Genomic DNA, 17,529 nt, shown 5'->3' with positions numbered 1-17,529 from the left:
GCAGGCCTTTAGCTATACAGCACGCCCCATTTCTGTCTCATTCGTCAAAAACACCACAGGAGCCCAGGGCTGAAGCACTCTGGAGTGCGGTCAAAAACAATATGGAGCAGAGAGGGTGATGCTGACATAACATACAGATCCTATGCTGAATTTATGGAGGGAGAGGCCCTTCTAGTGCTGTTCATTATTCCTTTTAAACATCAAAATACCCTAATGGAAGCCAAGAAGTGTCTCTTTTTGCTACAAGCAAAATGTGCAAATATTAAGAAAAGTGGCGTGTTGAGAGAGAGACAGAGAGAGAGAGAGAGAGAGAGAGTGAAGCTAATCGGAAACATGAAAGAGCAGCATAGTAACACAAATAAAATAAACTAACCGCACAATTAGGGCTAAGCCTTTGGTTTCCTTTCAGTTATAAACAGAAAAACGGCAGGAGAACAGACATAATTACTCAATTCCTTCTCTTCAAAGTTTACATGGCACGTTAAAGCCTTTTCCACCTCTTTATTTTTTGAGACCTCTTGGATTACCCCTTCAGTATTAATATGAAGGAAGCCAAGCAGAGAGAGCTCTGGGTTGTCTCTCCCTCCCTCAGTTGAAAAATTACGCTTCAACATTAAACTAAGCCATGGATAATATTGTACCGCATCTGATTCATAAATATGCATCCCATAAAAACACTCCATCTGTGTGAAATACAAAAGAGTGAGCTAAAACTCCATGGAATTACTAGGTGAAAGGATTCTGGGATGGGGATCTGAAATCCCTGTTAGAAGAAACACTGGTGCTACAGTTTGCATGGAGACCCGGCCTGATGCATCCCAGTCCATGACTCACACATTGAGGCTTGTAAACACACATTTTTCCCTTTTGGTTCATGCTCAGTACATGCTAGGATGTATTCGAGGGGATGGAAAAGCATGACCAGTGACACATTAAATGAATCCATTCTTTAATTCAATGTGTGTCAGAGTCTGGCGAGAGGCCACAGAGGCTGCTAGACAGCCCTGGTCTGACAGTTTAACAGTGGTAAAGGGACTATGGGACCGTCTCACCCACAAAACACCACATCTGCCCACCTCTTGGGCCCCACAGTGCCACTCTCACACACTGTAATTTTCCTATACTGGGCTCTGGGGACATCTTTTCATGGGTGGGCCACTTGTATCTCTTTCTTTCCAATACGTTCCTCTTTTTTCTGCCTTTGTCCTAGGACATTTTTGTGCCTGATTATGGACCACTAATGACCTCCCCCATGAGATAATCCTACTAGGTATTAAAAAAATGAAGAGAGATTACAAATAAAAAGAGACTTTGCTTTTTTATACTTTGGCTTTTATTTAAAAAAAAAAAGAAAAAAAAAGAAAAAAAAAGAAAAGAAAATTAATTAACCATGAGCTTTTGTGCATGTCTGAATATGAAAAACTAGTATCACAACAAGTTCAGACATGCCCTGAGTGGGTGTGTGTGGGCGTGTAGTGGTGTTTAATAAGGCAAACATCTACTATTGTTCATACTAATGGTTGGGAATTTTAATAAACATTAGTACTGATGTTAAGTAGTGATTTGAGTACACTCAAATCACATGGCTTGAGGAGAAGCCACTACAATTTAAAAAAAGAAATACAATTAAAAAATAACACCTAGAAATCACCAGGGTTGTGCTTGATTCAGAATTTAATTGAGAATGTCTTTTAAAACTAGGTTCAGTGCTATAATTTAAACTAGAGCAAAATGAGCAGAATTATAATCATATAACTGTTCCATTAACTAGGAAAGCAAAATTTGTTGGCGTAACGCCTTGATTTTAGAAAATAGAAACATTAAATTAAGGAAGAACCACTGCCATTTTCTTGAGAAAAAAAAAAATAGAACAGCCTAGAACCTGCAGCTGTCTTGCCTAAGGGCCAAATACTGAATTATCCTACCTAACCATGTGATCCGTTGAGTGGAGCCCCCATGTTACTAAAGATGATCATTTCCATTACAGGGCTCTTAGCATGCCAATCAAGCTACAAGTTCTGCAATGGATGACTGAGATTCATCCCTCATTTCAAACTAAGCTGAACAAAATACACTACTTTATCTCTCTGTATGAGCACAAAGAGAGACACACACAGGGATAAGGGCTAATGGCAGAGAAGAGCTTATGACAGAGAACTAGGTGTCAGTATAATCTTCGGATTAAACCAGAGCTGGGTGAAAACAAACATACTGTTGGCCCTTGTTGATGGTGATACATTATTTATATTATTTTTTTAAATCTTTAAGGGACAGGGTATGTTTTGTTTTTCCTCTCATAGACTGACCAATAACAGAAATGCAAAGTTGGATGGGGAAACTCTGCAAGTCTTGAGATGTAACTCCACCCCCCGTCCAACTGCGGCTGCCCTGACAGAGCTCGGTTGAAGGGCCAGAGAGTCAACACTGCCCCCTTCTGCCTGCCTGGACAAATCTAGTATCACAACAAGTTCAGACATGCCCTGAGTGGGCGTGTATGTTTTTGGAGGAAGACAAACTTATGGTGGGTAACAAAACAAAAATAAGTACTGCATGTCTATCATTTGGAAATGAGCCTGGCTTTTTTTTTGTGTGTGTGTGAGTAATTACCTTCATTTGTTGTACTTGCATGTAAAAATTTTAATACATGCTAAATTCTTAAATAAACATAGCCCCTTCAACTGACTAAATGCAAAGTACAAAAAAATGACAAATTACAGAAAGCATATCCTTCACTCCCAGCCTTCTGTTAACAAGCACCTGAGAACATCTTTCTCAAACATATGAAAAATGGAAAATCTTTACCCTGGTCCAAACGTGTACACCCCTAATTGAACATTATGTTCTAGCCTATTCACTGCTTTTGTTTTAAATGTGTTACCAAGTAGAAAGGCATGCTGTAGTTCAGGCATTACCAAGGCAGGGTGGCAATATTAGTTCTAGACTTCAAAGTGTATCTGCATGAGAAACCACAACAGACCAAGATCATTTTTTTTCAGCAAGGAATATCACAAGTTCCAGATTTAATCTCACCACCTCTACAAATCTGAAAATGTCTTGATGGAAGCCATGTGTGTTTTAAAATTCAGAGGGCTTAACCCTTCAGACACCTTACAAACTCACTTCAGCTGAGTTTAAGTGAGAAGACACTGGACCATTTCCACAGAAAGATCGCAAGAGCAGTAGATGATTTTCATGTTTCACTATAAGCTGCCACTTTCTGAAAGAGAAACATTGGTTCATAGTTGGAAGCACGTCTCAACTTTCTTCCAGAGCACTGCATTGAGTCAACACTGTTCTGTCAACAAATAAAAACCCCTCCGTCTTGTGTGGAGGGACCAAGAGAGACACTCCCCTGTGCTACTGTTTCATAATGACTGAAGGCTGGATTTCTCTTTCGTCCTCCACCCAATGCAGACCTGTAATGCAGGGTGTTATTGTTCCAGCTGAGGCCAATCAAAGTTCCTTTTAACGAGTACAGTCCATTTTTATTCCCTACTTCAATCCTGAATCCAGCTTTCTATACAATGGAAGAACTTGCCTCAAGAGAAGTTGGGTCAAATCGTGAGTGGGGAGTCCAGATGACAGAGTAAAGGAAAACTGAAAATTCTGCTTTTCCGTTCAACAACTTACTCAAACAGTTGTGAAACTCATGAGATGTTTGTGAATGATGCTGTGGTTTACGAGAGGGTGAGAATACTCTCACTAGCAAACTCCGCCTCGACACCCATCACAGCAAGAAATTAAGATTTATTAATAAACTCCAAAACACGCAGCTGACGTGCACAACCACAGCCTCTGCTAAAGATTTTATAAGCATCAAGTGTAGCTTGTAATGTGATCTTCTATTGTCCAGCCCAGCCACCCAAGAGCACTGCAGAGTGTTGGTGTGGAATGGTTTACCACAAGGCTTCAGGACAGATGCTTTAGCACTCACAATTTCCCTCCTAACTTCATCCTACCATCTCTATTAATTGCTATGTTCCAAGCAAAACCTCAAATTTATTACCTCTTTGAGTGCTGAGACTGAGAACATGAGGGAAGCTTTCACAATGTATTACTGTTGACTTTTCATTCTACGATCATACAAGTGACATTCAAATTGTAGCAATGTTTAAGTCCTACGTTCCTGCAGTGAGGAACCAAACAAATGTGAGAGCTTTGTGGATATTAGTACCTGTTTTCATTGTCATCGTTATAAGGACAGTTTTTGTATCAAAGCAGAAGACCTTTGTATTCCCCTGTTCCTATTGCAAGTTTGTCATCCACAGTAGTCTGGTAATCCACTGGTCTGGTGATCTGGTCATAAGGACATATCTGTGTGGCCTGCTAGATCCACTAAAAGCTCCTTTCTTCTAGGATTACCTGGTACAATGAAGATGTGGTGAACAAACTCAGGGTGTCTTCTCCCTCACATCCTGCTGTGATTGATGCATGAATGAAGCTGGATCATTTAGGTCTACTCTGAATGTATGGTTCATCTAAGGCCCTGTTTACACCTGGTATTAAGATGCATTTTGGTCGATCGGATCAAGAGTAGACGGGGGAGACACATACCCATTTATACCTGGTATTTTAATCCATCTCTTTTGTCCACTTTCAACCACTTGTGTCCTGATTTCTTTGAGGGAAGTGTCTATGGGTGGGAAAATCTTTGATCTAATGGGCAAAATAAGCTTGCGCAATTCACATATGAACGCACCCGGAGACGACGGAAAAACATACGGAGAGCAGCAGCTTTAATTTCAGCTCTAGTCGCAAGACCACACTGAACACGGCGAGTGCGTGTTAGAAATCAGGAATGGTGAGAGAACATTGTGTTTGGTAAATTTTTCGTCTTCAAACCAAATTTGGGTTTTCAGCCGATAAAGTTTAAATCCTGTCTGGCTAGCACACTTCCCATAATGTTTACGCATTAAGTCAGTATGCAGAGAATAGTTGGCCTTTTGTGGCTGTTCGAACGCTTTCGACCACATGAGCGTTTACATTATGAAAGCAATCCAGGCGAATGCATTTTCGACCACCTTTGGAAGAGGTCAAAAGTGGACAAGCTCAAAACATTTTAGACCCCCTTTATACCTGCATTTAGCGTCATTCACTTGTGATCCGATCAACCAAAAAGCATCTTGCACTCTAAAAAGTGTAAATAGGGCCAAAAATGCTAAATATAGAATAAGATTTTCACAGTGGTGTCTATCCTCTTATCATGCAGCATTCGGCAGTAGGATATCTAGAAGTTTAATCAATGTGCTTAGCTTGACACTGTTGCAGAGATTCAAGATGATGACTGGTGGTTTGCATCCAATGCCAGGATAAACTTGAGATGTAATTTGCAAGTGGATCATCGAGTCCACTGAACTAAAAATGCTCTTCATTCCCACCCAGGAGATATCTGTTTCCCCATCCAAACATTCCAGAACTCTCATCCAGTGGAATTAACTGCAGGATTTTCAAGCCAATAAATTACAGATCTTGAACGACAGTTCTGGACTGGTGAAGTCAGGCTCCAGCTGGGTTGTCTGGCCTTCACAATCACTCATAATAGCTGCATTCATAATAGATGGCAGAGAGAATGTGGACACAGAGCAGTGAAAACAGCCAATGGCCATATGTTGGTAATGACCGAGTTAAAGGCAGGGTGGACATGGTCCTTTCACTGATGCATGCTCTCTTCCTCCTCTTCTCCTCCAAACAGCCCCTAAATGGTGCATGAGGCTTCCCATAAACCAGAACCTCACCTCAGCTACCAGATGGCACAGACAGGAACATTGAAACGGATGCACTTACTCCGGCTTGTCCTTTGTCTTGCAGGCAGCTGCACAAACATGGAGCATGCAGAAATACATGCTATGCTTGAGTTAGTAAATTATGTGTTTTGTGATGCTAAATGACAGCACCCCAATATGATGGCATTGCACATGCTACTTTGGCCTGGTAGAATCTACTTCTTCACCCTTAACAAAGGGCATGGGCCAAAGAGAGGAAAACAAAACAAGGGATTACAGGAAATCGTACCAATCTAACTACAAAGACAAAGTCATTACATGCCTTTCTGATCAAAAACAGATTTTTCAAATCGCTCCTAATATCATAACAATATTACTTGGCTGGATTGAAGGACAAGAGGCCTTAAAAAATAAAGAAGTAAACCACTGTCGATATTATCGCTGCAATAACACGCACATTTATTCCAATAACTATTTAGTGACACAGAGGGTTGACAAGCAGGTTGAGTTTCCATGACAGAGAAATCCAGGCAGCAGGCTCTGTTTCTGTTTACAAGTTGGCTCAAGAAGTTTAAATCCCTGTCAAACAAAGTGTTCTTTTTTTCTGTCTTTTAATGCTGGTTTTGCAGAAAATTAATTATAGTATCCACCTCAACAGAGTATGGCGAGGGCATTCTTCCCCGCACCGCTTTCCATAACAACACTCGGGGCTCTAGAGAATACTCTGGGCTGGAGGAGTTTTCATTTGGCACGGATTCATCCGAGGAAAAAAGTTGGAGCTCTTCCAAAGACAATATTTGTCAGAGAAGCCTCAATTCAGACCTAACAGTGTTTATTAAATTGGGAGCTGCTGTACTGCTTTTTTGGTCCTCTGATCTGTATGTACTTTGAATCAGTTTCAGACTGAATTTGAGAGTTGTTCCTTTTCCCCTTGCTCTGCAGTCTCTTTCAAGTCTGTCGTAAACAACTGATCAAAGGCGTAGCTTTTTAATCAGACACAACAGATGTGAAGTCAGATGACCGTGGGAGTGTTACGTTTTGGTTTTGATTCAGTCATTTTGACTACTACAGATATCTACTACAATCAATAGGTGATATGGGGCACAGAACTTCATAGAAAATGTTTACAGGAACATTAGATTCATTTATTTTATCTCCAAATAAAATGTTATAGGTGCTGGCATGAACTTAAACAGACCTCATAATCCCCCCATGCTGGATCTTCAGCTGCCTAACAAACAATAGAGAACAAGCTTTATAGTTCTGTTGACAAATGCTTTAATTAAAATGGGTGCAGGGGGAAGGTTAAAACTGCACTAAATAACCAATCCAGGGCCAACCTCCAAAGAACAAAACTTTTGCCCCAGGGGGGTAGAAATCAAACCTGCTCTGCAAACAGGAACCTTCAGCCCACATCTCAAAGGGGTCAGAGTGGATTCTAAGCCATCCTATTGGGTGATAAGTAACCATGGAAGCATTTGAATAATCACAGAGACCGCTCAGATACTTGAGCAAGCTGTTAGCACCGTGTACAAACATTTAATGCCCTACACGGAGACCTAAGAGGCTCTTTCCTAGTCACGGAGTTGGAGCACTTCCAGGCAAAGTCTTCTGACTCACAGCACCTGCAAAACTCAGCTGGGGGGAGGAATAGACACGGTTGCACGCTCAAAACTATATCTAGGTCAACAATACTGCACCAACCACACTTCCCCAAACAAACACGTTCGCTCAGGAAACACCCCTTCTTATACCAAAACACACGAAGCCTACTGTTCTCCACGTACTTTGTGTCTGCTGCACATTAAGCCACAAGTGTGCATGGGTGTGTCTCACTCTGAGCCGGTATGTTTACTTTTTACAATACACGTGTATGTTGTGTGCGTGTGAGGCATGCGTGTAATGCTGTATTTAGAGCCTTTTCATGAGATCACACGCAAAATGCTGTCGGATTAGGCAACTACTTGCAGTGTTGTCTTCCCAGCGCCAAGTACGTTTCAAGGAAGACTGGCATGTGTACAAAAAAAAGTCATCTTCTGTTTATATGGGGAGAGGTTACAAGGTCATCAAACACTTTTTCACTATGAGCTGTCAGTCATGCTCTTACTCTAACCACAAGTCCAGAGCATTCAAAAAAAGCCTTGCAGTCAAGAACATTAACCCACTCGCATTAAAAAAAAGTGCGTCTTTGTGCATGATCCAAATTAGTTTTAATCCTCAGATTAGTAAACAGTTTTTGCTATTCAAGTCAAACAGCAAATAAAAAGGACTAAAACCACATACATATAATCAGGGGTGCACATGACTGGTGCGCAGGAGCGAATGTGTGGTAAAAATAAACGATGTGCAGCAGAAAACGTGGAGGGAAGAGCTTTTGAGTACCAAAATGTATGGCATTTTTGGGGACGGGCACGTTTACTTAATGGAGTAGGATTTTTTCCTTCATCTCTGGTAAGATCGCAATCATGATGACAAGTGTGTTCATTAATAATTAGGGTGCAACGGATCGCAGTTGATCTGTGATACGTACGGACCAGGCCCCACGGTTCGGCACGCATGTGATTCGTGGATTAACCATCATAGAGTGAAAGTTTATCATTTGGACGTGCTTTGTCTTGCCAATATACACATTCAAACCATTTTAAACATGGAATAAGATGCGAAAATCAGGACTCACGCGCTGTTATCTGTGCAAACATCCTCACCCACCCGAAGCGCATGCACGCAGAGAGAGAGAGAGAGAGAGAGAGAGAGAGAGAGAGGCGCATTTCAGACATCACTTGAACACCGAATTGATTCCTCTTTCGTGTTTACTTGCACTTGAATGGACACATACACTCAAAATTATGTCAAAATACCTGTCTCGGCAAGTATTCTCTTTCATAAGTGAACATTTGAGAAAGAAATCGAAACTGTGTCAGTATATTCGGTCTGTGCATTCGGTCTTAAAGTGATCGCAGGCTAATATTCCTGCTGTTGTCTGTGTCATTAATGTAAAACATCATCATCATCCACCATGTTCGAGAGAAAAGAAGATAGTGAGGAGAGCCCTTTGGGGACTAAAACAGGTAGGCCTATTTTTCAACTTTTCATCAAAAAAAAAAGAAATGCCAACTGGTTTGAACTGACATGCAATTGAGTAAATGATAGATTTTTCATTTCAACACAGCTGATGAAGGCTGCTCTGTTTATTTAATGGTATAGCAGATATAATTTAATTTTCATGCAGAACAGTAAAGTTTCACTTGAGCATTTCATTGGCCCCTGAGCAGCTAACACAACCAGACAGAGCTGAGTGAGGTGAAACAGGAACTTCAATTTGACCTATTTCACAGAGTTCATTTCCTGTTTTGCCCACTAGCAGAGAGACGCGTGAAACGAGACACCAAAACACTGTTAATGAACGTGCCACAGAGAGCGGATGTCACAGCCCCGCATAATAAATGCCAATAATAAGACTCAGTCTGAAACAATAGCCATCTTAACGCAGTCAGGTTCAATGCACGTACATCCCGTACTTTTCTTTGAAGATCAAAGCGCAGTAAATGGCAGTCTTATATACGTTCATTGTTTAAAGTTTAGCCAGTGTGCACACGCTAAATGAGCTGGGGTGCTCCCCTGGCAGAAAAAAAAAGCTTTATCTTAAATCTCATCACCCATACACCTATGATTTATGTCGCTGACCCACCTACTGTGCTGCATTAGTGGGATGAAATGTTCTGTGCTGCGATAATAGAAAATTAATGGGAGGCTTTAAAAAATGCTGTTCCAGGACATTATATTTAAGGAAGCAGTTTTGTTTGTTTTATACACTTGGACAAAGTGCATCAGGTTCTGCTTTTATTTACCATGCTCCTTGCTTTCATAAGCATACCTTAATGCATAGTTAAGTAACTACCAATATATCTACGAAGTAAACACCACTTTTCCTTGAGCCAAGTATTTTGGCTATTACACTTGCTACAGTATGTAACAATCTTTAAGATCTTATTATAAATATATTCAGAGGTCATTTTTAATCTGTGCCATTCTCAGTTTTTTTTTATTCAATTTCACACTTGCTTTGACAAATTTTCTTCCTTTTTGCATTCAACATAAGACTTGGAGGGGGTGCAACTCATAGCTTTATCTCCTTTCATTAGTGTAAATGTCATAACAGGGGTGGGATGTTTTAGACAGCACTTCGAGAGCTCTCTGTCTGCAGAGAGCAGCTCAGTCAGTTGCAAGAATATTCAGAGGATAGGTCCTTTATGTTTCCTGCACCTCTTGCTCAAAGGCAATTCAGTCCAGCGTGGCCAATTCAATTGAAAACCCAGACAGAATCTGTTCCAAGCAGGCCCAGGGCCATTCTATGAGAAAACTGAATAATTAGACCGATTAAAGAGCTCTGATTCTGCGCAGACACTGTGGTAAGGATCGTCTGGTGGGGGAGGGGGTGTTTTCGAGTTAAGGGATTCCTTTAGTAACTATGAGTCTGTCCCGCTTCACCAGCCAGTAAGGGCCCATTATACATGCCCAGTGAAATGTGTTTAGCAGATAGCATAGATTTAGACGTCATGAGATTTCAAATTAGAGGTCTGTCTTTTTTTTATAGTGAGACAAATGTGTGGAATAACTGCTGTGAAATACAAGCGGTTTATCAATTGCTCATGTGGCAAAACTCAGGGACCACACTAACTGCAGCTAATGCCATACTTCTCCATGCAAAAAATAAAAAAATTACAGTGCAAAGTACTGAAGACTTTAAAACTTCTATATTTTCAACACCTAAAATGAATAGCTTTGGGAAAGTTTACTAATACGCAGACTGTTCTTTTCTGGTTTAAATAAAAAATAAAATAAAAAACTATGGTCTCACACTTTCGGCCCCTATTGTATTTTCATGGGTGTGATGAGAAATCAATTTTAGGAGGTATGGATTGTGTCTTCTGTAGGTGTGTTCTCCACAGCTGTGCATGTTGTCTACAGGTCAAAGGTCAGATATAGCAGGCCCACTAAAAGACAAGATAGCAGACTGCCCACAGATGTCCAACAGCAGCACACATTTGCACAGTGTCCCGCAAGAGAAACATGCTACACCCCTTCACTCCATTTGGCACCTCCCTTCCAGAGAGAGATGAGGCACCATTCACACCCTGGAGAATGTTAATTTATAAGTAAATACAAGCAAAACTAAGAACATTCCACACAGCCCTTTTCATATAATATCTTAATTTTTCACACACACAGAATAAAATGGTGCATGCCAACTCTCTGTAAAACATTTCAACAATAATTACTTCTATTATTTGCTAAATACATTTTTGGTTGTTATTTGGGCCAAGTAAAAATGCCTGAGATTATGAAATCAACACAGAGTTCCGAGACCCAGTGAATGAAATTGTGCACATTTTAGTGAAGCATATCAGGTGTTCCTGTGTAGCATAAGCGCTCCCTTGTGGCAATCACAAAACTCGCAAAAGTGATGAACTTGGCCCAGTGCTTTGTCATCAAATCTGCACTTTTGGGTTTACTTTCTTTTCGTTAAGAGCCAGACACAATTTGTTTAGCTGATATTACACAGAAGCAGTTTCTGTGGAAAACAGCTCACTGTAATTGGACGGCCGTCAGGCTGTGTGAGGTTCTGTGCTAATGCCATGAGGTTCGAGTCACGGCTTGGAGAGGGTACCTGTTAGTTGTAATTACCCTTAAAATGCACAGCTGGATTTAAATGGCAGTAAAACAGCAACAAACAGATGTGAGGGCTGTTAAGGTCTGCTTCCAAGTCAGTCACACAAAACACACCAGGCCAATAAAGTCGCAACCTCACACCAAGGTGTACACGCATGCCTCTGAGATTGTAACTTAGTTACGGTGCAATCACGATCCCTGCAGCTGGCAACAAGTGGTTCCTTTAGACTGTAGACTAAACAAATACCAGTGTCAAAAGACGCTCTGGATGTGACTGGGCTTCCTCAGTGGAAACTGAACCAAGAGGGAAGGACTGACAGAGCTGGAAACAAGTGAAGGAGATGGCGTGTTTGTAGAAGTGTTTGGACCTGGCTGGCCGCTGGACATTTTTCTGAATGAAAGAGACGACTTTTAAAAATCGCACCTCCCTCCACGGGCCTCAGATGCGTAGCTTCCCGAAAATGTGAAACGTTCCAATAAACTGATGCCTCACCCTGTAGGAATCCCTCCAAAAAACACACTGCGCAGGTGCATCTGCACTGAAGTTCACAAATAAATTATTTCACTCTTGATCGTTACCAAGTCAGAGGACTATTAGCTTTCCAGGGTGGTGGAAACATTCATGAGTTTTCCCCATCTTCGGATAATAAATCCCCAAGAAGAGTACAATCTAGTGCTAATACATAAATCAGCCTAAATTACCTTGACACAACTACAAAAAGCGGTATGTAAACTATTGTTGACATTGTCATTCATTGGTGCCAAAGAATGATATTTTGCCTTAGTAAAGGTATAGTATACTCTTAAAAATAAAGGTTAAGGGGTTTTCACAGTAATAACTATTCTGAGTTTGCTAAAGTGAAGAGTGAAGAACCTTTCTCCACTACAAAGAACCTTTTGTGGAATGGAAAGGTTATTCATGAAACTATACAATGTAAAAACATGCAAGTTACCTTACAATCTATGTATGGTGAAAAACTGTTTAACATCGCATTACATGTAATTTTATTGTAAAATACCATCAAATCTATGGTTTTTGCGAAGTAAAAACTATGACTAACCATATCATTTACGTACGGTAAAAAAACAAAAACAAAAACAGTAAAAGGACATTCCCAGAAGTCCCTGCTTAACACATACGATTAAACTTTCTTCAAATAATTTAGTTTTTTTCTTCTCATCTTTACTATTAGTAACGTACATTAGTGTATGTGTTTTTTTTTTGTTACATTTCATGTTATTTAGTTAATGTTTATTGCATTATTTTAGTGTAGCATTAACCTGATTATGTTTTGTCTTTGTGTGTATGACCTTGTACACCTATATATGATGAGTATTGGCCATGTTTTATGGAAAGGGCACTTGAACTCTGATTCATCTTGTGGCTTTCTATTGTGCCACCTGCATTCTTGTGGTGGTTAGGGATACATTTTAAGAAAAAATGGTAGATTTTGGTAGTTAAAGTCATTTTATTAACGTTATATCACTTAATGAAAGTTAATATACAGGCATCCTTTAAAACTGGAAACATTGTCACAGTATTTTTTTACGGTGAACTTCTGGCAAACACAACCGGCAGGTTTTTACTGTAAATTTAACGGGTTATTTTTAAAGTGTAGATTCCAATATAGGACAACACAAAATATACTTTGACAAATGTTTCATCTGTTTTTGTCCATACAATGAAAGTCAATGGGGTCCAAAACTATATATCGCATCTTGTTTTCCTCATTTGTAAGTGGCTTAATGTAATTTGTAAGTGCTAAATGAAATGTAAATAGACCCCACTGATTTTCAATGTATGGACAAAAAAGAAAAAAATATCTTTTGTGTTCCAAAAAAAGAAAGAAAAAAAAGTAAAACAGGTTTGGAACGACATAACGGTGAGAATATTTATTTTTGGGTGAACTATTATTTAAATGTTTGAGTTAAAGAGTCTGGGGTAACAAACAGAACAATTTCCTACATCTGTTTTCACAGCTATATACTATTTTCCAGAATGAGATTATATGTCCAAAACAAATGAGCCTGAATGCTTCTGAGCTATTCCACCATATTTATCAATGATATTTTAAAGAAATGGACGTAACTTGATATCTCCCTGGTTTAAGTCACAAACACTCACCACCTGCTGAGGCTGGGGAGAGGGGCGGCTGGAACCTCGGTGCAAATCAATCAGCAGGCTAGTTCAGACGAGGACACTGGCAAACGCTCCTCAGGAGCTTGCGTGTCGAGAGGCCTGGCGTGAACTGTGGAACCAAAGCTCGCTGCCAGCCCTCTCCATAACTAAAGCTGATTTAGACTGAGGGCCTAGAACGGGATTAGGTTTCATCCTCTGTCATGCATTTTCATAGTGATGTTTTGAGTCCTGCGGCACTCTTTGATTCGGCCAAAAAAAGCCTGTTTTTTTTTGTCTGAATCTATGTAACGTAAGATGAAGAGCACAGCAGGATGAAATGCAGTGCTCTCGATTTCAGTCTTTCCCTCCAAACACTAAGAAAAACAAATCTAATGTTCACTAAACTGACCTTGGTGTTATTTAGTACGGTAAACGCTCTCCTTCGCGTTTCCAATTTGTTATTCCTAAGCGAGCCACTCGAGATTATATAAATGGACAAGTCAAGAGAGGCATGGGGATATATATATATGCAATGGGGGAATGCTTTTTCACTGTTACATCATGATTTACATACTGAATAAATAAAAAATATCTCTCCTGCTTCAAGTATGAGGCTGTGTCCCAAAGAGCCTTTCAAAGATTTTACAGTGAGTGCAAAATATTATGAAATGTGTTAAATAAAAGAAATGCAATAAAAAGGAAGTTTTGCAAAAGCCTTCGTGCTCCCTACAGCCTAGTAAACATCTAATGCCAGCTTGCAATGTTCTGACAGAACAGGGAACTTAAATATACATGCCTAGAAAAAGTTTAATTTGAAGGGATATTTAAAACATGGGTCAATGACAAATAAGGCAGTCCAAGATAAAGAAAATTAAATGTTCTAATTTCTAGTTTATAGCAATGTAGTTTGGATTCATGTTGGTTTCGTGTGGTTCTGAAAAAAAAAGAAGTTTCAATTTAATGACTCTAAAAATGTCATGTGATGTAACCCTCAAGTAAAAAAGTAATAAGATGTTACATCTTTATCATTTTATAAAAAGTTTTTAAATATATTTTCATGGAACAATTTGTATTTATATTTTTACAAATACCATCAATTATTATAAAATGTCATTACATTTTTTGGGGCGGTTTTACCATATGACATTTTATATCCTGAACTAACCGTGAAATAGGCCAAATTGTCTGATATTTTAAGAAACATATTGATCTTAAAACGGTATTGATCTTTTTTTTGTACGAAATTATTACAAAAAAACAGATTGGAATAAGGTTTAAATAGATCTAGACATAATGCTTATTTAAACCATTGACCCAAATATTAAATTATGTTATGCTCTACATTAATTGTACCCGGGGAGAAGAACATATATCAACAGTTACTTTAAGAGTGATGAAGTGTTTAACTAGTCAGGTTCAACAGGTAAACTAAGGTCTGCCCTTCACACATGAAAGAATCTTAGAACACCAATAAATGACCATTATCTAAAATGTCATATGTTTGACTTAAGTCAAAGCGTCCTTCACAGTTCCACAAAGACGGCTTATCAGTATAAGCCATTCCACTCTCACTCTCGACAGCTGATCCATAGTAAACAAAGAAAAATGGACCCATGCCAGAGTCGGTCATTATGATCTTGTCTTCCTGACCTAGAGTTTACATGGCTTGGCCCGGTGAGCTGGATTTCCAATTAAAAACTGGAATTCTCATGGTAGGAATTTGTGGTAGAAAAACTTAAAAATTAAAAATTACATGAAATGAAAACCATTTTAACAGTTGGTCAGATGTTCTTGCTTCCAATGTAGCTCAAGATGCTCTTTGGATTATCTCAAATCATGCTGGAGAATATGATCATCAGGACTTGTGGAGTTCATGCAGTCATTAATGCAAAAGTGGGACAAACCAAATATTAAGAGATTAAATACAGACCCTCCAATCACCTGCTAGCCAAACATAACACTATAGCCTGAGTGTGACATCCAACCAAAGTATTTAACATCTCTAATGTCCAAAGTCTTTGTTCCAAAACCTAGCATTTCCTTAAATCGAAGCAAAGAGGTAGGCAGGGGTTAAATGAAAAAGCAGCTCTTGTTCAAGCTCCCCCCCATCAGCCCTCCACCCCCACCTCGGTTGCACTTGAATCTTTTTGCCACGCGCTCGCGGTTCTTCCCTGCCAACTTTTTTTTTAGTGCGTTCCTCCTCCTCTCTTTCTCCTTGCCTCAAACCTGTCAAATCCTATAAGCGAAAACATATTGAACGCACACTATTTTCTTTCTTACTCCCCACCTCCCTCCCTCCCTCCCCCCGTTTTTCACGGGACTGATGGATTTTCAATCTCCGAAACATTTGTCTGCATGACATCACCCCTGGGTTTTAACTGCATTATTTCACCAGATACTGTACTGAGGAGAGAAACACTTTCATTACCTCCATAATTCACTTTGGAAAATGTTCCTCAGACGTCTTCCTTCTCTTTAGTTTAGCTGGTTATTACTACAGGAGCAAACCCCCATCCTTACTTGTCACAATGGCATGCATTTCATTAACTGCCTAATAACAAACTGTGATTACAAAACACTGTGGAGGATGAAATTCCTGGATGCTGACCTTGACAGAACTGCAGTGCATGGTCATCAAATACTACATCACATTTCCTTTTTGAATGGTTAAACACATGAAACTCTACTGAGTAAAATGCATTACCTTTACACTATTTGAGCTATTGTTTGAGCAGTTATTCAACAAGGATGCATTAAATTGATCAAAAGTGACAGTTAAGACATTTATTGTTACAAAACACTTCAGGACTTCAAATAAATGCTGGTCTTTTTTTAATTTGAATTTTTTTGATCAAAGAATCCTGAAAAATAAAATAATGGTGTCCACAAAAATATTAAGTAGCACAACTGTTTTCAACATTGATAATAATCAGAAATGTTTTTCAGCATATTAGAATGATTTCTGTAGGATCATGAGTAATGATGCTGAAAATTCAGGAATCCATCACAGGATTTTTTTTTTACTGTATTTTAATCAAATAAATGCATTCTTGGTGAGCACAATAGATGAGATGTTTCAAAAACATCAAAACATCTTACAGACACCAAACTTCTGAACAGTATAGTTGTAATTAAAATTATTCAACCCCCATTGCAAATCAGATTTATTGGCAACATTTACAGACTTTCAGCTGTTTGCAATGAACAAATCAAACAAAAGTAATTGAAATAGCTCAACACAACAAATGTTTCAAGTAGTTTCTGCAAATTCAACTGAAAATGCATCTTTTAATGACTTCCGCAGTCTCAAAATTATTCAATAGAATCCCTCACAACAGCACAATACTGCAAGACAGGTGCTGTCTCAAGCACACCTGATGCAACTAATCAAGGGCTTCATTAGTTGCACCAGGTGTGCTTGAGCTAGAACACGACATATCTGAACTGGTTAGGTTTGTTGAGTCACGTTTGACTGCATGTTAGAAATATGGCTAAGTCAAAAGTTAAGAGATCTCATCGCCCTTCACAAGGAACAGGATACAAAAAGATAAATGTTACTAGAGACACCACTGGAATCATAGTTCGCAAGTTCAAAGTTAAAGTAACAGTGGTCACACTACTCTAATGGATGGGGCAGAAAAACTACACTACTGGATGTGGCAGAAAAAGGAAGCTATCAACAACTACAACCAGATTTCTGAGAAGGTAACAGAAAAACCCTCGAGTGACTGCAAAAGACCTGCAGCAAGACTTGGTGGCAACAGGCACTGAGGTTTCAGCTTGCACAGTAAGGTGCATACTAAACGCATGCCAGAACTCCAAGATTGTCTGTGGAGCGGTGAAACAAAACTAGAACTTTTCGGCCCTATGGATCAGCTGTATGTCTGGAGGAAGAAGAATGAAGCATATGCTGAAAATAACTCTCCGTCTACAGTTAAGCATGGTGGGGCTTGGTGATGCTCTGGGGCTGCTTTGCATCCTCTGGCACTGGAAAACTGCAGCGTGTGGAAGGCAAGA

The 17,529-nt window shown here is 39.5% G+C and overlaps 1 long non-coding RNA gene across 1 annotated transcript in view; it reads right to left on the bottom strand.

The window, feature by feature from the left end:
• LOC311290100 overlaps positions 1-16,049 on the bottom strand; it is a 57,375-nt gene extending 41,326 nt beyond the window's left edge. Inside the window, exon 1 of the long non-coding RNA XR_014627311.1 lies at positions 15,941-16,049. This is a non-coding gene — a long non-coding RNA (uncharacterized lncRNA). The remainder of the gene's footprint in view (positions 1-15,940) is intronic.
• Positions 16,050-17,529: the final 1,480 nt, after the last annotated feature.

Source organism: Rutilus rutilus (genome assembly GCF_951802725.1).
Source record: "Rutilus rutilus genome assembly, chromosome: 4".
Classification (NCBI taxonomy): Eukaryota; Metazoa; Chordata; class Actinopteri; order Cypriniformes; family Leuciscidae; genus Rutilus; species Rutilus rutilus.
Note: the sequence above shows the minus strand (reverse complement) of the source record. Positions and strands in the feature narration are given on the sequence as shown.